Source organism: Chiloscyllium plagiosum, unplaced genomic scaffold (genome assembly GCF_037043375.1).
Source record: "Chiloscyllium plagiosum isolate Xiang-an unplaced genomic scaffold, Cpla_swu_hap1 HiC_scaffold_42, whole genome shotgun sequence".
Taxonomy (NCBI): Eukaryota; Metazoa; Chordata; class Chondrichthyes; order Orectolobiformes; family Hemiscylliidae; genus Chiloscyllium; species Chiloscyllium plagiosum.
Window position 1 is genome coordinate 46,028,035 of NW_028270180.1, and position 20,811 is coordinate 46,048,845.

Below are 20,811 nucleotides of genomic sequence, written 5' to 3' on the forward strand. Positions count from 1 at the left end.
AGATGAAAAAAAAAGCAGTCGAAATTCCTCTTCAGCAAAATAACCAAATGCAACTTCATATTATTCATTGGTCAGTTAATCACCTACAATTGTAACTAAATATTGCAATTCATCTAAATATTGTTATGTGCTTTGAACAAATTAAATTTCTTATTACTATTCATTCTTGAATTGTCAGGAATTTGTTTTTATTTTACATCCACCTATTCATAATTCATAAGATTGATATACTTTCAAAATATCGACGTGTTCATTTGAACATTTAATTTGTCTCTCTCTCTCACTTATCTCACTTCATGCATGATAGCTTCAATACATTTTGCTAATTAACTCTACGAAACTTAAAAATGTTGTTGACTTTACTTCTTTTGTATGCAAGAAAACAATGTAGGTACACCCATTTGTTCTTTAGCTCAAAGAACATTAAATTTTAAATTATTGAAAAGACTACGCTGGGGGAAAAAGAACGATTCTTCATCTCAAATATCACATTAAATGACACTTTTTCAAATCATGTGACCTCTAAAATGATTTGTATTTTGATTTCATTATAAGAAAAAAAACCTGCTTTGGAAATGTTAGAATCTGTTCCTTTTACTTCCAGCATTAGTTGTCAACAAACAATAATCACGTAACTATCAGTCATTTTGTGCAAAAACGTTTTCTGTACCAAATGTCATTTAGTCGACCTTTTGTTCACAATAGTCCTCACTTTCCCGGTCTAATTATTTTCTTCCTTATTCTGACATAGATGTCTAAACATTTATCACGATAAAAATTTAAAAAATCATGACTCAACAAAAAAAAACAATTTTGAACTGTGTCAATTGTTGCTGAGTATTTTTTTAGAATTATTAAAGCGACTTTTTATATATTAATTTTCTGTTTATCAATCTTAATTATTACACAATCGACATCAGAGCAAAGTGCTTTCAAAATATTACGTTAATTTATCTATCAATATTCTAGAAACAATTAACAATTACAATAATTAAACAGCACTTTGTGCTTGTTATGAAGTCTAAGTTAATGTGTTTTAATATTTTCCATATTTCCTATTGTGAATGCTACAATATAAAAACCTGTTTGGTCGGGCCAATACAGCCAGAAAAGACCAATAACTGCCCTTGCGACATCCTTTGTAAATATCTGACTTTTGTTCATTTGAAAGATCACAGTCATCTCAGCCATTGATATTCAGAGAAGACCAGTTACTTTACACTACAATATTTCTCTTCATTTCTGCACATTACTCAGTGGATTAGTAAGATGAGACACCTCATTATTCTTAAATTCATTAATAGTAGTTTTAAAATCAATTTGTTGCTAATATTGAATAATTGTTCAATTTGGCAAAGGATGTAAATGTGGAATTATGGTTCCATATAATAACTATTGCAAGGACTTAGCAATGTACAATCTCTCAATCATTGTGAATATTGCTTTTCATTTTAAACTTGGAAACACTTTTGAAATTATTTGATTGTAATTCACTTCAATATTAACATTTATTGTGCTTCTAATCACAATAATAGTTGAATATTTTTCTTGTGCAAAATTATTTAAATTCCGATGAAAATTTTTGATTTACACAAAAAAAAGGATTGACATCTTTCTTGTTTCATTAAACAATCACAAGAAATGGTGGCTTCTTAAAATCAGACATTTTCAGAAAGAATGAAAGTTGTCTTCAGCTGAATAGTCACATTGACTGACCAATTCATCATTTTGGTCCAATTTACGTGTAGAACAAAAAAAAATTACATTACATTTCATAAAATGAGAAAATATTATGAACATATAGAATGATTGTATTCATTTTTATTTATCAATTTACAGTAATCACACAAATCTGTCAAGTTGTCATTCCACAAATTATCATAAAAATCATATTTAATTAAGACATCTGTTAACTCCCATCATTATTGTAAATTACTATTTAATTTTCAGTAGGTTACACACAGGATCCATCCATTTAATTCCAATCCAATTATCACAATAAACATCTGATTAATTTTCACTTGAGTAACCGCAGTGAGCATGTGATTGTAGACCTGCCCAGCCTGGTTGGGAACAGTATGAAGGAATGTTGTGCAGCTCTGGTAGTATCTCTGTTACCAGACCAGGAGGTACAGCTTCAATTCCCACCTTGCACAGAGTTGTTCCAGAGCAACTCTGAATGTTGATTAGAAAATATCTAAGCATCAATTGAATTGCCTTTCAATTCAACATTAGATATGCTTCCACCTGTTGTTCATTCCAATAATCACAGTATTTGCTATTTATTTTCTTTAGGTCACTAAGAAAAGAATGTATGTAATCAATATTCGTTAGAAAATATTTGAGAATGTTGCAGTCATACAGATGAAATATACAAAGTAATGATATTAATTGATTTTCTTTTGTTCTGAAGAGCTGAGTTCAAACAGCACATAGAACTTGATGCTCCAGTGCTATAAAAACGAGGAGAAAAAATGAATTTATTGTTCAGTCAAATAAACAAATGCCAATTCCTTTTATTTATCAATTTTTAATTATTGATCTGTTTATGAATTTTGTGAAATTTGTTTTTCGTTTTCCACTCACCTATTTGTATTGAATGTGAGATTAAACTGCTGTAGAACATAGAACATAGAACAATACAGCACAGAACAGTCAACGATGTTGTGCCGAACATTTGTCCTAGCTTAAGCACCCATCCATGTACCTATCAAATTGCCGCTTAAAGTTCGCCAATGATTCTGACTCTGTCACTCGCACGGGCAGCGCATTCCATGCCCCCACCACTCTCTGGATAAAGAACCCACCCCTGACATCTCCCTTATACCTTCCACCCTTCACCTTAAATTTATGTCCCCTTGTAACACTCTGTTGTACCCGGGGAAAAATCTCTGACTGTCTACTCTATCTATTCCTCTGATCATCTTATAAACCTCTATCAAGTCACCCCTAATCCTTCGCCGTTCCAATGAGAAGAGGCCTAGCACTCTCAACCTATCCTCGTACGACCTATTCTCCATTCCAGGCAACATCCTGGTAAATCTTCTCTGCACCCTCTCCAAAGCTTCCACATCTTTCCTCAAGTGAGGCGACCAGAACTGCACACAGTACTCCAAATGTGGCCCAGCCAAAGTCCTGTACATCTGTAACATCACTTCACGACTCTTGAATTCAATCTCTCTGCTAATGAACGCTAATACACCATAGGCCTTCTTACAAGCTCTATCCACCTGAATGGCAACTTTCAAAGATCTATAAACATAGACCCCAAGATCCCTCTGCTCCTCCACCTTACTAAGAACCCTACCGTAACCCTGTATTCTGCATTCTTATTTGTCCTTCCAAAATGGACAACCTTACACTTGGCAGGATTGAACTCCATCTGCCACTCCTCAGCCCAGCTCTGCATCATATCTAAGTCCCTTTGCAGCCGATAACAGCCCTCCTCACTATCCACAAATCCATCAATCTTCGTATCATCTGCAAATTTACTGATCCACCCTTCGACTCCCTCTTCCAAATTATTAATAACAATTACAAACAACAGAGGACCCAGAACTGATCCCTGCGGAATTCCACTTGTAACTGGGCTCCAGGCTGAATATTTACCATCTACCACCACTCTCTGACTTCGACCGGTTAGCCAGTTTTCTGTCCAACTGGCCAAATTTGCCTCTATCCCATGCCTCCTGACTTTCCGCATCAGCCTACCATGGGGAACCTTATCAAATGCCTTACGGAAATCCATGCATACTACATCCACTGCTCTACCCTCATCCACATGCTTGGTCACCTCCTCAAATAATTCAATCAGACTTGTAAGGCAAGACCTACCCTTCACAAATCCGTGCTGGCTGTCCCTAATCAAGCAGTGTCTTTCCAGATACTCATAAATCCTATCCCTCAGTACCCTTTCGATTACAGAAGTAAGACTAACTGGCCTGTAATTCCCGGGGTTATCCCTATTCCCTTTTTTGAACCGGGGCACAACATTCGCCACTCTCCAGTCCCCTGGTACCACCCCTGTTGACAGTGAAGACGAAAAGATCATTGCCAACGTCTATGCAATTGACTCTCTTGCTTCTCACATAATCCTAGGATATATCCCATCAGGCCCGGGGGACTTGTCTATCCTCAAGTTATTCAAAATGTCCAACACATCTTCCTTCCTAACAAGTATCTCCTCTAGTAGACCAGTCCGTTTCACACTCTCCTCTTCAACAATACGGTCCCTCTCGTTCGTAAATACTGAAGAAAAGTACTCATTCAAGACCTCTCCTATCTCTTCCGACTCAATACACAGTCTCCCACTACTGTCCTTGATCGGACCTACCCTCGTTCTCGTCATTCTCATGTTTCTCACATACGCATAAAATGCCTTGGGGTTATCCTTGATCCTATCCGGCAAATATTTTTCATGCCCTCTCTTAGCTCTCCTAATCCCTTCTTCAGCTCCCTTTTGGCAATCCTGTATCCCTCCAATGCTCTGTCTGAACCTTGTTTCATCAACCTTATATAAGCCTCCTTCTTCCTCTTTACAAGACATTCAACCTCCCTCATCAACCAAGGTTCCCTCACATGACCATCTCTTTCCTGCCTGACAGATGCATTCATATCAAGGACACGTCGTATCTGTTCCTTGAAAAAGTTCCACATTTCCACGACATCCTTCCCTGACAGCCTATGCTCCCAACTTATGCTCCTCAGATCCTGTCTTATAGCATCGTATTTACCCTTCCCCCAATTGTAAAACCAACCCTGTTGCATGCACCTATCTCTCTCCATAACCAGTGTGAAAGTCACAGAATTGTGGTCACCATCACCAAAATGCTCACCCACGAACAAGCCCATCACTTGTCCCGGTTCGTTACCGAGTACCAAATCTAATATGGCCTCCCCTCTGGTCCGACAATGTACATACTGAGTTAGAAAAGCTTCCTGGACACACTGCACAAACACCGCCCCATCCAATCTACTTGATCTAAAGAGCTTCTAATCAATATTTGGGAAGTTGAAATCGTCCATGACTACTACCCTGTGGCTTCTGTACTTTTCTAAAATATGTTTCCCAATCTGTTTCTCCACATCTCTGCTGCTATTGGCGGGCCTATAGAAAACACCCAACAAGGTCACTGTTCCTTTCCTATTTCTGACTTCAGCCCATACTACCTCCAAAGTCAGATCCCCCTCGAACTGCCTTTCTGCAGCCATTATACCATTTCTAATTAGCAATGCCACACCCCCTCCTTTTTTATCACCCTCCCTAATCTCAGTGTAATATTGGATACACTGAGCTGCCAATTTCTAGAGCGGCCTGCAGTAAATAATTTCAAATATTCAGTCGGCTCGAAGAGAAAGAAATTCCTCCATATCTTTCTTAAATAGGTTACTACATCCTCTGAGACTATGTTCTCTGGTCTTTGATTCTCAGACAAGGCGAATCATTCTCTCCTAAATTATCCTATCATGTCCCTCATAATCTAATGTATCTCAGTAAAGTCTTGTTACATTATTCTACACTCCAATGAGTACAGGGGCAATATTCTCAGTTTCATCTCCCGAGAATATCCTCCAATATCCAGGATGATTTGTGTTAAATCTCCCTGAACTGCTATTCCTAAAATAGGGGGACTAAATTTGTTCACATTAATCCAGGTCTGATCTGACTAATGCAATGTGTATTTTGAAAAAAAAACATATGTCCCCATTCCGTTTAAATAAAGTGAAACAAAATTATTTGACTTCCCGATTACCTGCTGAAACTGGATGCTAACTTTTCATATTTCATGTACAAGGAAGCGAAGTGCTCTGTATGCTGATGCTTTGTGCTATGTATTTCCCTACTTAATACTTATATCTGCCAAAACGCATAAACATCTTTTTTTGCATGTTATATGCTGCTACGTTTTTGTCCACTTGTTTATCCTGATTCTGTCGTCCACAATGTTGCTGTGCCGCCCTCATTACTTGCATCCATGTCTATTTTGTGTCATCTCCAAACTGAGCAACAGTACATTTATTTATGTTGTACAGGTGATTAGTACATGTTGTCAACAGCTGTGGCACCAATATTGTTGGCTCCGGGAATCTGCAAGTTACAGTTTACTATCATGAAAATGCCCTCATTACCTCGCCTCTCCATTCATTCCCCAATCCTAGACTAATACATACCCCCAACTGTGTTGGTTCATGCTTCTTTGCTTGTGAAGTGCTATCGTATAAAACACCGTTCTGATTAATTTTAGAAATTCAGATATATTGCATTTACTGCATTCCCCTTTATGTATTGTGCTTGTTACGATCTGAAAATACTTGTAAACGTGTTAGGTCTGATTTCGTCTGCACAAAGCCATGCGGAATCCATTTTATTCTGTAATGCATTGCTAATACACTGTTATTCCAAATTTAATAACAGACTAACATTTTCCCAGTGGCAGATATGCTGTCCACCTGAGCTGAATTTCTCAGGCTGGACACTCACAAGACGTGACCATTGTTGAAAAAAGGTGTTGAGGAACAAATCAAAACGAAAGTGTATCCTATATCAGACAGACAACAGGGTTCAAGTGAATTTCTTGTAGGGACTTCAATAAAGTGCAGACCAGGAAGGAAAGAGGGGATATGAAATAATTTAATCTGCCAGGGCTGAAGATAATCCAAAGAGGGTCTACAAGTACATATCTGTCAATGAGAACAACGCGAGAAATATTACTTGAAAGATCAAGAAGGTTGACATTGCTTTTGAGCTCATCAGATGGAAGAGGCAATAAACGAATTTTTCACGTCATTTTTTATTGTGGAGACAGTGAGACCAAATGTTCACTCTCCATATGTGAAGAGGACGATACCTTTTCCGAAACTATTTGACCAAGCATCAAGAATTTGAGAGTCGGTGATGTTTCTGGCGGCTGGATTACATTCGACTCTGTCTGGCCTCATGCAACAAAGAGTCTACATGTTCTCAGGACTGGATTTTTAATATAACGAGCAGAGACTGTGTCGGCTTTGCCTTGTCGTACTGCAGCATCGGAGGTCGAAGATGACTTTATAGAGATTCATAAAATCAAGAGTGCTCTCGATAAGGCGAACAGCAAAGTTCGTTTTCCCTTGGATATGGGAGTCCAGACCTCGTAAGATTTACACCGAATGACAAGACATCCTTTTCACAAAGTGGATGGCTTGCACATGGAATCAACTGCTAGAGCAACTGGTGCGTAGAGGTACTGTTATATTATTTTATAAGACATTTGGACGTTTAGACGAAGAGAAAGTGTGTAGAGGGATTCAAGCAAGGTGGGACAGCTCAGTTTGGGAAGTCTGTTCGCCAAGGATATGTTAGACTTAAGGAGACTACAGAAATCATGGAAATACATACTGACAAACATTTCATATTACAGGAAAATAATTGCTGGATATCTCAGAAAATGTAAAAGGCGTATAAAACTCCAGACACTGAACTAGTGTACGTGGTGTGAAAAAAAAGAGTTGAAAAGCTTGCAAGGACACAGAACAATCTGTTCTGACCAAGGGGACAATGTGACATTTGTTCGAAACAGCCAGCAGAGCTGGATTGCCATCAGCTCAAATTATGAATCAAGATCCGAAATCAAAATTAGGTGTGAACTTCACGTTTTGATAGTATGAAAGCCAATGAAATAATCCGATGTTTTGGGGTATTAATCAGGACATTTGCAACAGCTCGGACTGCGTCAGGGACGTCCAGCTCAAGAGATACTACAAATGTACCTTCCTGGAAATGTGTTTGCATGGCAGAACATCGAGGAAAACCTGGAGAGAATCTTCCCAGAAAAATCCACAAAATGACACTTGAAAAAGCTGAGTGGTTTTGAACCATGATTACTTTTTAAGTCATTATTGAATCGGAATATAGTTGCGGAGTGGAAGATAAAAGATGGGTTTAAGAGAAACTAGTCGTAAATAGTTGTTAGTTTTCATACTCTGTTAGACATAAAGAAAAAAGTTGATATCTTCCCTTTAAATCGTGACCTTTGCGAAACGTTTTGACTATCGAATTTTCACAGATTAGAGCACGTGGTAATTTTTTTTTTCTGTGTTGCTGGTGTCAATTAGCATCGGTGTTTACCCTGTGTTTGTACTGAATCCCAGAGCATTATGGGAGATAAGCGCGGAAATTGCAAGACTCCTTGCTGAAATAATTGTGTCATCTCTAAATATGGGTGTGATTTAAAAAGACTGGACATTGACGAACCTTGTTGAAGAATGGATACAGGGAAAAGACTGGAATCTCCAGGCTTGTGAGTTTGAAATTGGTGGTTCGCAAGTTTTTTGAAGTGGTTTTGGAAGATAGCATTTTCAGAGTCCAGGAAATATAGGGGATCATTAGCATGGTTTAGTGAGGTGGAAACTGGGTCTCACAAAATTGTGAGGTTTTGATCAAGTAGACAAGAGGATTGATGAGGCAAGAACAAATATCTTTGCTTACTTAGGCTTTAGGAAAGCGTTTAACTAGATTCAACATGGAAGACGAACAAGTAAAGTTAGATCAGATGTGGTTCACAGTGAGTTTGCAAATTGGATACAAAATTCAATTAACAACAAGAGAAAGGGTGAGGTTTTGGTGTGTTATTTATCAGACTGGAGGCTAGTGACCGGCAGTGTTCTACAGGGATCAGTGATGGCTCCTTTGTTTGTGACTGATGTAAATGTTTTAGATAACAATATGGAAGGCAGAGATCATCAGTTTGTGGTTGACACCAACATGAGCGACATGCATTTCATGAGGTGACAGCATAAGTCTTTGCGTGTACGCGAAGAACATTTAAAAAGGCTTTTGGACAAATACATGGATAGCAAAGGATTAGAATGATATGGTCCAAGTGCAGAGAAATGCGGTTAATGTGGACCGGCATTATGATCAGTATGTACCAGTTTGCACCAAACGACCTGTTTCTGTGCTGAGGGACGCTACAACTCTCCATGGTGATACAGTCCACAGAGAAGAAGGTTATCTGAGGTTATAGAAGATTAAAAGAGACATTGATCATTCGGGTATATGATTAAATGAATGGTAAAGAGAAATTATCTTGAATAAATGTAACGTACTGCAGTTTGAGTCATAAATGGATGTAGCCCTTGCACAATTACAAGTGCTGCTTTGAATAGTCCTGCGCAATAGACACGTGAATAGGTCACGGAATGGTCTTTGGAAGTCGTGTCACATATCGTCAGCTTCGTTAAAATGCTGTTAGAACGCTTTCATGCGTTGCTCAGTTTTTAGTGTTGAAGTTGGGACGTTATCCTGAGGTAGTACAGGATGTTGGCGAGGCATCTTCTGTAGTATTGTTTCTATGTTATGGTTTCCAAGTCAGATAAAGACCAATATTAAGCTGGACAGAGTTAAGAAGAGATTTACCAATATGTTGCTAGGAATGAAGGGATTGAGCTGTAAGGGGAGGCTGGATAGGCTGGGACTTCTTTCAAACGAGCATAGGAGGTTGACATTTACCGTATAAATGTTTTTAAAATCCTGAGGGGTACAGCTTAGCTCAACTGCAACGGTGCTTTCCTTCTTTGGGGATTTCAGGACTAGTGGGCGTATTTTAAGGTGTGAGGACAAAGGTCATAAAAAGACATGAGGTTCACTTTGTTTTACTTTATACGGTATGTTTCCTGTGCAAGTTCTAGAGGAAGTAGGAATGTGGATAAAGTTACAACATTTAAAAGACACTTAGATAAGTGCATGAATAGGACATGTTAAGAGAGATATGGGCCCAGTACACGTAGTTGGTACTACGTTAGTTTCGGTAAATGGTAGCATGGACGGTTTGGAACAGCGGTCTGTTTCAATGATGTCTGAGTCAATGACTCAGTTTATTTGAAATTTACAGAGTGCTGAGAGGCCTGTGCAGAGCCAATGTGGCAAAGATGTTTCACCCACTATGACACACTAGAACCCGAGGGCACAGAGACAAAGTGAAGCGATAACAATTTGGAAATGAGACGTGGAGGAATATCTTCCGTTAGAGAGTGGTGATTCTTTGGAGATAGTTGCTGTAGAGGGCTGCGGGCGCCAATTCAGTGAGCAAATGTGTGGCACGTTAGCTCATTGGTTCACACGGCTGCCTCATAGCGCCCGGGTCCCAGGTCCGATTCCAGCCTCGGGCGACTGTCTGTGTGGAGATTACACGTTCTCCCTGTATGTGTTTCGTCCGTGTACTCCGGTACTCCTCACAATCTAAAAGATATGCACATCACGTGAATTGGCCATGCTAAATTGTCCATAATGTTAGGTGCATTAGGCAGGGGTAAACGTACAGTTGGGATGGGTTGATCTTCCGAGGGTTGTAGTGAACATGTTGGTCCGAAGGGCCTGTTTTCATCCTGCAGGGAATATAATCAAATCATTTCAATTCAGATTAAAATAGCTCAGGATCTTTTCCCACGACCCAATGCCCTCTGCGCCATGTCAACAGAAGTTTCACCGAGCGAGTTTGGAGCTCCCAGCCTCGGCGTTTCACGCACCTCTCTACCTTCACAGTAGGATTGCATGCTCATGGAGTTTGTCACTGGCAGGCAAAGTAGATATCCACTCGTTCATCCCACTCTCAATTTCCAATCGGATCTTCGCCACTGCGTACACAGTTTCACTGAGTCCAGGCCTGGGAACCGGTGCGATGTGAGTGTGCAATAATAGTTTCTTCCTTGTCTCATGGCACGGGTAAAGTTACGATGTGAAACTTCATGTTTATTGAAATCGATATTTCAACAATATTTGTGAACTCTCGACTGTACATTTCATCTTTTATTGAAATCTATCGAATTCAGTCTTCAACATTCTCAATTATGGAATCTCCACAGCCATTGGGGACATTGAAGGTGACGATTCAAGCCAATCTCAGTGGGCTTTCCTGTTGTGCCTGTGATGCGGTTCCTCGACTATCTCTGCCATTGCATTAAAGGCTTTTTGTATTGTGCTTTTTCATGTAATCGAATAATGGTTCGTCCTCTGCGTTGTGGTCAAGCAACCTCCATTCAAATCCGAGTATCTGTAATGAGCATTTGTTCCATGTTACTCCACATAACCTGTGCAAAACAAACGCAGAAAGGACACAATCAATTTTAAGATGAAAATACTCACTCAGGTGTTGATTTTAATGCTTCAAGCTGCCACTCTCAGCACCCAATCTCGGAGATTTTTCTCCCTTCAACAATCACTATTCCCCCTTTCCATTCCTCCTCCTATGTCACTGGGGCATTGGAAAAATTAACATTCACTTTCAAATTGACACCATTAAGTCTGTGTTGCAGCTGTCAATCTTGTTAGGTGAACGTGACCCAATATCACCATCAGGGCCATTAAGCCACTCAATGCTATCAGACAATGTGGTTGGGTTTTGAATCCTCACGTATAGTGTTTTATTTGCATAGATCAGAGATCATTGGAGCATTGGGTTCATGAAAAGGGCACAGAACATTATCGAGGGAATGACTTTATTGGAAAAGACCAATATCTCTGCTCTCCCCACATTTATTTCAAGTCATTATTTGTCTCTCGCTAGAGTATTGTGTATAATTTTGAAATTCACATTATAGCAGTGATATGACAACTGTGGAAACGATGCAGGAGTGATTTGCCAATATATTATCTGGATTGAAGAACTTCAACTATTAAAGTGTTTGGACAGACTGGCGTTATTTTTCTGAAAGCAGGGGAAATTGAGATGAAACAGTATTGAGATGTACGAACTGATGAGCGGTAAGGAATATGTACACTTAACGAAACATTTGTTGAAGGGATCAATCATCAAGGAGCCATAGATTTAAGATAAGAGTAAAAAGGTTTGGGTAGCTGCACATAAAAAAACGTTATCAGACAACGAGTGGTTGGAATCTGGAACTCACTATCTCTAAGTGTTGGAACGGCAGAAATTCTCAGAAAATTCAGTGATATTCAGATGTAAATTTGTAATGCAAAACGCACACAACGTCAAACGATGAAAAATTGGATGAGGATAACCAAGCAGTGATTTTGACAAGAGCACGCACAAGTAGCTTGCAAGAGCAGTTCGCTCTGACGTCCACTGGAGTATGGCGTTTCGTATCCTCAGCTGTCATGTGGGATGCAAGGGTTCATTTTCCCGCTGGGGCGGCCCTGACTGTTTCAGGGTTTCAAGGTTTGTGTAAAGATTTGTAGTTCAAGTGAAGTTTGCAGATGGTGTGTGGATGTTCGTTAGTGTTGGGAAGTTGGTTTGCAGCAGTTTCCTGCCCTTTCTCGGTGACATCCGCAAGCTCTGCTGTTCTGTAGCGTTTTGAATTGGTGTGATTTCCTTCCCACTGCTTTCAGTTGCTGCTTCTTGTCGTTTATTGCAGGTCCCGGTATGTTACGTCCAGGTCAACATGTTCTTTGATGGAGTCATTGGATGAGTCTCGTCATTCCAGAAAACCTCTGGCTGCCCACTATTGTCCAATTATTGTTGTGTTGTTCTGGTCGAATTTGTTGACCTCGTCATGTCTGTGCATTGCCACTCTGTACAACTGATTGTGGTGTTTTCTGGATCCTCCAGAAATGCTTTGCAACAATAGATATTCCCGAAAATTCCTTGCAGACAAACAACGTTAGGAGGGCATGCCAAGACCCAACACATCAAGCAAAAATGTCTCGGAACGGACAGCCTTTGACTACTCGGATCTATGAGAGAATATAAACCGAAAGCCACATTTAGACAACAACTCACCAGAACAATGGACCCAAACCACATCATGTACAATACAAATATGGTCAAACAATGTTGCACGTAGTGAGACCAGGGAACATTATACAGAACAGACAATTCACGACACGCATTCATGAAGATCTACTTGACACTAAGCACCACTGCCGGTGTCTTCAATAGGTTGACTCATTACACTGAATGTTGCTAATTCTGTGGCTGGAAGCTTGGATTGTATGACAGTCTGCAGCAATGGAGACGGTGTTGCTGGAAAAGTACAGCAGGTTAGGCAGCATCCAAGAAGCAGGAGAATGGACGTTTCTGGCATGAGCAAGTCATCAGGAACATGCCCAAAACATCGATTCTCCTGCTCCTCAGATGCTGTCTGACCAGCTGTGTTTTCCAGCACCGCACTCTAGACTCTGATGTTCAGTATGTAAAGTCCTCATTTTCTCCTCCGTTTGCAACAGTTGTTGGTTCCTTGAGTGAGGGATCAGTTGATATAACCAATGTAAACTTCGATTGCTGATTGAGAACTACAACCAGGTCCGTAGCTCAAAAGAGTGTTTCTGTTGTTTCTCAGGTGCCGTTCCTGGCACGGCCGCTGGCACTGTAATTATTTTGGGTTTCCTGGCTGTACAATGTGTGCTTCTGTGATCACACAGTTGCCAGTACTCTGGGGAGCGGCTGCAGTTATCTGCGCTCGCAGCCTCGGTGCAATTGATGCGGTTTGGGTCGTTCTTGATATGTGCAGCAGGAGCACAGTGATGGATCAATTGATATTGCAAGAAGGCAGACAGGCGTGGAAAATGTCGAGGTTCTGGTGATATTTGCACAGTGTTTAGAGATTACCTAGATTCAGGAGAAAAGAATGTTAATTCTTACGAGTCGTGTTGAAGAACTGTCTGGAAAACAAGTCACCAGCGGTGTGGTTTACAAGCACACTCACAGTAACCACAATACGAAATAAAACAGACAATAAAATGAGGAAAACACACGAAGGATGACAGTAATCATGGGTGACCTGACTTTCACTCCCTAGCTCCCCCAATTCCCACTTCCAGCTTCATTATAAACAAATTTTAGAGAGCCATAAGCATCAAAGTTGTCCATTGGAACGACTCAATTCTTTCCTTTGTTTTCGATTAGGCTATTTGTTTCAGGGTCTTTTACTTTCCTTGGAAACCATCTCTTTCATTGTGAGCATTCGGAAAGGAAGCCATCCTTTTTGTTAGGGAAAGAATATGATACTGAACATGTTTGTGTCAGGCATGAGATTCCTCTGTCTCACACGTTTCTTCTACTTTCTCTCGGTTTTAATAGTGTTCTTTGTTTTGACTTCTCCGACCCAAGTGCATGACCTCATAATGCCGACATGAAACTGCATCTGACAAGTTATTCCCCATTCATTCAACCTATCTATATGTCTATGCGAAATGCCACGTTCTCAACGTAATGTGTGCTCCCACGAGTGTGAATTGTCAGCACATTTGTGTACATTTCACTCTGCCACTTGCTCCATGCCATTAATAGAGAGATAATTGAAGGCTTAAATATACTGAGTCTTGCCAGACTTCTGCTGTAAATACCTCTACATACTTGCTACCCTCTGAACGTGAGAACATTCAGCTCATCTGTGTCTTAGTGTGTAACACCTTCCCCTGAGATTAGAACCACCGGTCCTGCACTATTCTGGATATAGACCAGAGAGGAACAAACGCTTAAGGTAAAGCATAATCTCACTGGCCTTTCCAGGGCCAGTTCTCAGTGCTCTTTTTTGACCTCTGGTTGAACAAACTGCCCTGATTAGCACTTTAGTTTTGACAATGATACATCTGCTTCAAAGTTACTTCAGTACCTGTGACTGAAGTGGTGCTGAAAGGCGTTGTAAAAATACAAGAACATCTTTATTACTCGACCATTGCCGTATTGTTAATCTCTCTGCTCATGGAAATGGATACTTCCCATCCACTCTATCTCTCATCAATACAGAACATGTTCCCCTCACTGTTGATTTTAAATGATTTCCTGTTGGATGAGTTATCCCTGCAACTCCAGAAAACCCGTCTCAACAAGTCGATATTTTCTCAGGTCTGCTCAATTGTTGACACGCAGGAAACTTGTGTTCTGAACGAGAAACGGATCTGACTCAAAACGTTAGCTCTGTTCCTCTATTCACAGATAATAACAAACACATGGTGTATATGTAGGTTTAACTGAGTTTATTTGATACAAGTTGTGTTTTCAATTGCCCTGGTTCGGGGCAGCAATTCCTCCTGACCATCAACGCGCCCATCCACACCGCTTTCGCCTACATCATTGTAAACATTCCCAAGAAATCTCCCATTAAACTTCTTTGCTCCAAACAAAACATTCCCAGAGTCAGGAATCTCTCCACAAAGTGAGATTTATTTATCTCTGGACATAGTGCAAAGCAGAGGGTTGTGAAGAGATTCTTGGAAATATTTGCCAATTGGCAGGTGGGGAAACTGTCAAGAAGCAAAGCAGAAATCCCAGTCTCGAGTTTTTTGAATCTTTATATATTCCTTGGGAAGCGGATCCAGAGGCGAATGAACGATGAACTGTTCGACTGAGCAGAGACAGGTTAGAAATCTTTCCGTGCTTGTGGAGGCCAGTGCTTTGACTCTCATGCTCTCCGGACATGAACTTATCTGTGACATTGAAAAGATTCTCGTTCCAGCACGTCAGGACGTCAAATCTCATTTCAGCTCCGGGACAAGGAGAAAACACGGTCACAGACAAGACACGGAAAGGCTGGAAGAAACACTGTCCCGGTTGGAGGAGAACTGTCCTGGTGTCATGGTTGTGTCTTTAGAGGGTGGGAGCAGAGTATTCCCATGTCTTCAGAATGAATTTCCAAGAATTTATTTATTTTCGAAAGGTATATTCGACTGGGACAACACTACTATCATAGGGCAAGCCAGACAGAGAACAGCCAGGGAATTCCGAGAGGCATGGCATTCATCCACAAACTCCATCAACAAACAAATCTGCCTGGACCCAATATACCAACCACTACAGCGGACAGCTGAAACTGACAACCGGAAGCGGCAGGGACAGACCACTATAAACACCGGAGGAAACATCAAAGAAGCGCTTCGCAGGAGGCTCTCAAGCACTGATGATGTCGCCTAGCCAGGGGACGAAACGTTTGCAACAAAAACTTCCAGCTCGGCGAACAGAGCCACAACAACGAGCACCCGAGCTACAAATCTTCGCACAAACTTTGAATAGGTAGACTGCATCAGGACTGCATCAGGAGCAACGGATACATTCAATGACATGTGTGGAAGTGCAGGTAAAACTCTAATGGATGTGGAAAGCTCCTTTGGGGCCTGCGACAGAGTGGAGGTGTGGGTGGAGGTTTTGCAAATCCCGTGTTGGAATGAGAATGGGGCGGGAGGGGAGGGTGGTTTGGTGAGGGGGGTTCACTTGACAAGGGAGTCGCAGAGGGAATGATCTTTATAGAAAGCGGATAGGGGTGGGGGGGGGGGAAACACATCTTAGGTGGTGGAAATGTCGGAGAATGACATGATGTCTGCGGAGGTTGCTGGAATTTAAAGTGATGAATAAGGGAGCTCTGTCCTTGTCTGAGGGATGGGTTTTGAGAGTGGAGTTGGGGCAAATGGATGAGATGAGCTGGAAAGCATCATTGACCATGTGCGAGGAGAAAATGCCTCGCCACTGACTCAACCTTCTCCCTCGCAACTGTCTGAGTCTGAACGAGTCACGTCGTAACCATAGTGACATCCTTCACCGCGTTTTGTGCTTTCAACCACATATCGCCATCGTCACCATGTCAGCCTACTTGCACCTCATTAACATCATAAACTCTTCCACGTCTCCGCTCTTCTGCAGCTCAAACTCTCATCCATTCGTTTGGATTAAACGGTGGAAACACACTTCCATCCGTCCTCTCAAATTCCCCCTCTGCTCTGGCCTAACTCCCTCTGCCACTATTCAAGGGTGCACTTGCGTTCTGTTCAGTGTTCCATTGTTCCTGACCTGAATGATATTTTTCCCACTGCACATTTTCCCAAACGTGCACTGCGGCCTTCGCAGCTTTATCTTTCCACACGGGCTCCCACATGCTGGAAGGGCAGCGATTGCGGGTTATTCACCCAAAGATGTAGTCCTGAGATCTTTCAACAACTCTGCTGCACGTGGGAGTATTAACAAGGGTTGTTCACCCATTACCAGGCAGCTAAATTCAACCTTTTTTTAACATTTCTGCAAATCTCTTGACTGTCTTCGCTCTGTCTATCACTGTCATGTCCTCCAGCCCACTCAAGAGCAATTAGTGTTGTTCAATAAATGCCAACCCAGCCAGTGAACACGACACCCAAGATTTTGTTTTAAAACGCACTCTCAGATATCTGCATAGCCTGCAATTCAAATCTCCGGAGTATGTTCGATTTGAACTGTTCCACGTTTGGTGCCTAAACTTCATCTACCAAGGTCATAAATTGTGAAATCTCTTCACTACGTAAATTGCACAATGCTATAGGAAACGAATTAGTCAACAACGGAAGAAGAAAAGCTGTAATCTTTGTTGAAATTAAGGGCAATTAATTGATATCAATACTACATCGTGCTTTTCACATAATGTAAACTTCAAAGCTGTTCCTCTGGAGGGAGTTTAAACAAATTTTGATCCCAGTCACATTATGAGATATTGGGAAGCTGACAAAGTGTTATGTCAAACAAGTGATCAAAGAAATGGGTTTCAAGTCGTATTTTAAAACAGAAAACGAAGCTTGCATCACTAACCTCGGACGACGGAATTTGCTGTGCTAGAGTTCATCATTTTCTGTTAGTCGGAAAAAACGCTTTCTTTGCCGGTGGCTCCATAGCTCAGAGGCTAGTCCATTGGCCTTATCAACCGTTGGTCGTGTATTCGAATCTTACTTGCGTCTTGCTAAATGTGTTTACAACTGTTACAACAAACATTCACAGAAGCATTTTCCGTGTTGCTTGGAATTATTTCTGAGGGAACATCGTGAAGTGATTTTCCCCACGGACCTAGCCTCATCTGCTTGACTTTCGAAATCCCCATCTGTGTTTCTACTTCGAGGAACATAAGGACGACAAGCATCTGATGCCAAGAATGCCCTAGTTTAGCCGGAAGAACAACGTGATACAGTCGAAGCAGTAAAGTAAAGGTGAAATAGTGGGGGAGGAAAACGTACAGCGAAGCGGCTGAATGCTTCCATTCCTTATGTCGAGGCAGGAATCTGCTGGAATCCAAATGAAACAGGTAGGAGGCTGGAAGAGCACAGCTAGCCAGGCTACCTAAACAGGTGGAGAATTCAACGATTAGCATGTACCAATTATTCCCGACTGTGCCAGTCCTCGAAGGACAGTCGCCTGCCGGTTTACCCCTTTGCTTATGCAAACAGAATCGGGTTTTAAAGCCCGAAGTGAAGAAAGAAGAGGCAAACAGTTCAATTCCCCATTTTCTGAATGTTGGCCTCTCCTAAGACCTTTGTCATTCTCACAAGATGTGTCTGTATATTTCCCTCTTTGGTTGAAAATGCGGTTCAGTTCTCCTGCAGCTCATGATCAAATTTAATAGTATCTGACTTGAGTCTCATTCGCTTCTTCATTTAAGATTAAACCTTTGCAGAGAACGTCTCTTTGAGATGAACACTTCAGAAGTCAGGCTGCGGGCTACTGGAAGCTAAAAATGAGAATGGATGGATGTTTGATGGACTGGCATTGACATAATGCATTATTCTGTGCTGTAAAAGCTCGGTGACACGAATAGTATTTTGGAAGAAACGTCTCATCGCTGGAAAAAATACTATGCTGTTAAGAGAAGGTGCAATTGCACCTGCCGTCCTAAATGTCAGCTAGTGGTTACAATTCAGCACTATCACCGCTGTGGTTTGGTTTCACTGCCTGGTCAGGGAAGCAGGATTATTGTTCCTAATAAGGACAACAACAAAATCGGAGCATCTTTGGCAGGAAACGCATTTTACACGCATTCGCATGTGCCTTGAAATATTGCTGCAGGGCCGCAAGGTGGCTCACTGGTTAGCACTGCTGCCTCACAGAGCCTGAGACATGGCATGAATCCAAATGGGTCGACTGTCAGTAAGGTGCCTTATTCAGGAACAAATGAAGAGTAATAGGGTAAGGAATTGTTCTGTGAGGGTTAATCCCTGGAGGATCGGTGTGAATTTGTTGGATCAAATGGCCAGTTTCTTAACTGTCGGCATTCTATGATACCTTACCGTGTTGTTTTGGTACATGTTCAGAGGGGGGAGAAAAGTGAAGAAAAACAGTCATTTCCCAGTCAGTGGTTGATCCATTGTGTGACAACCAACGGATTCACCTGTGACTGAACTAGCTCCCATCTTCCCTATCCTGGTAATGACAGTATACACCATTCGAGCGGGTTTTCATGTGTTGCATTGGAACAGCATTCTTTCTCAAGATGGACTTTCCTGGGATATAAAAGAGATGATAAAAGACATGGATGCCGATGACTGGAATCAAAAGACGTCAGGAAGAATGGAAAGCGTCTACTGGGACACAAAAAAGAATGGAAAGGAAGCCAACGAAGTACTGGGCATAACGCCATTAGAAAAGACAAGGCGGGGTTTCATGGGATGGTGGAACAGATGAATAGATCATGTGGCGTGAAACCAGGTAAAACTGAGTTGCGTCCATATGGAAGTTTCCCTGATGATGTGAATTTGCTGAGAGTAAACAGGAGGGAAACTCCTTCATTCAGATGGATCTATAACAAGACTTTCGAACTTCAAAACCAGCGATGAATGATAAGGAAAAGTTTGGAGCACTTTTTTTTCATTCTACAGTAATTGAAATCGAAAATGATTATTTTTCAGGAAAAATGTGACAGAAGCCGATTTTAAAGTATTTGTAAAAATGCGTGCAGAAACATAATGAGTGAATTTCACCAAGACAGGGAGTCTGGTCGGCCGCGCCGGGTAAGCGTTAGGTGCACAATTTCTAATTGGTTAACGTTAATTGGAAATAGACCACATATCACCTCCAACTGAGTACGGCTAAGTGTAGAAAGTGCTGGTTGTGAAGAAATGTTTAGCAGCTTGTTCTACGTGAACTTCCATAAATTGTAAAAGAACTGAGCTGTTTCTGTTAGCTCAGCAGTAAAGGGAAGTCGGTAAGCTCAGTCCGCTGCATAATTGGTTTATGATATAAAGTGATGCCAACAGTGTGGGATTAATTATCGCAATGTCTCAGTTTACCACCAGAATCCCGATCTCCCCACTCACCTAACCCTTTATACGATGGCGACAATCAAAGCGAAATTATACTATAGTGAGTGGGAACTGACCTGTCGATGGAATGCACCATTTTCTTTTCATCCATTGCATTGGTAATTTGGCTGCAATCACAGAGAAGGGAGTGAGACCATTTGCTGCTCACCCTCTCCCCCCAAAATATCCAGTGACAAGCCTCGAAAAATGTTCCTGTTTGAATCCTATAATCTTTAAAGCAGTACTTGAAACATCTTTATCATTTCGGTTCCAGTTTTGCCGACAACATTGTCCAATGAGATAAATCTAAGAATTTTTGGATTGTTTTAATGGCCTGTGCGAGGTTGCGACAAAATAAGTAACATGAAGCGAACTGAACATCCTTTCCAGAATTTAACACAGCACAGGATCAGCGATATGAGAAACGTCAACATCTTCAAACGTCACCTCTGTATCTCTAGTGAGAGATGGATATTTCCTCAGGGAGTATTTCTGCTGGTTGTAAGTAACTGAGGTATTTCCCAACGACAGAATATTCCACAAAATCATTTTTTTAAAAAATAAAAACCGTTTCAATCAACTTTCTTTTGCAACTTTTAAATATATATACGCACACGCATACATGCAAGTGCACACACATTTTTTTATATACATGTATATATGTTCGCATATATATGATTGTGTGTATGTGGACAATATTAGGAATGGATTGCCGGACATTTGAAATTTCTTTCTGTAGAATGTGAGAGGTAAGGGTCTTCAATAATGTCCCAGATATCCACATCTGCGGGAAGTGCACACAACTCCAGCTCCTCGGCAACTGCTTTCGGGAACTGTAGCTTGATGTCAGA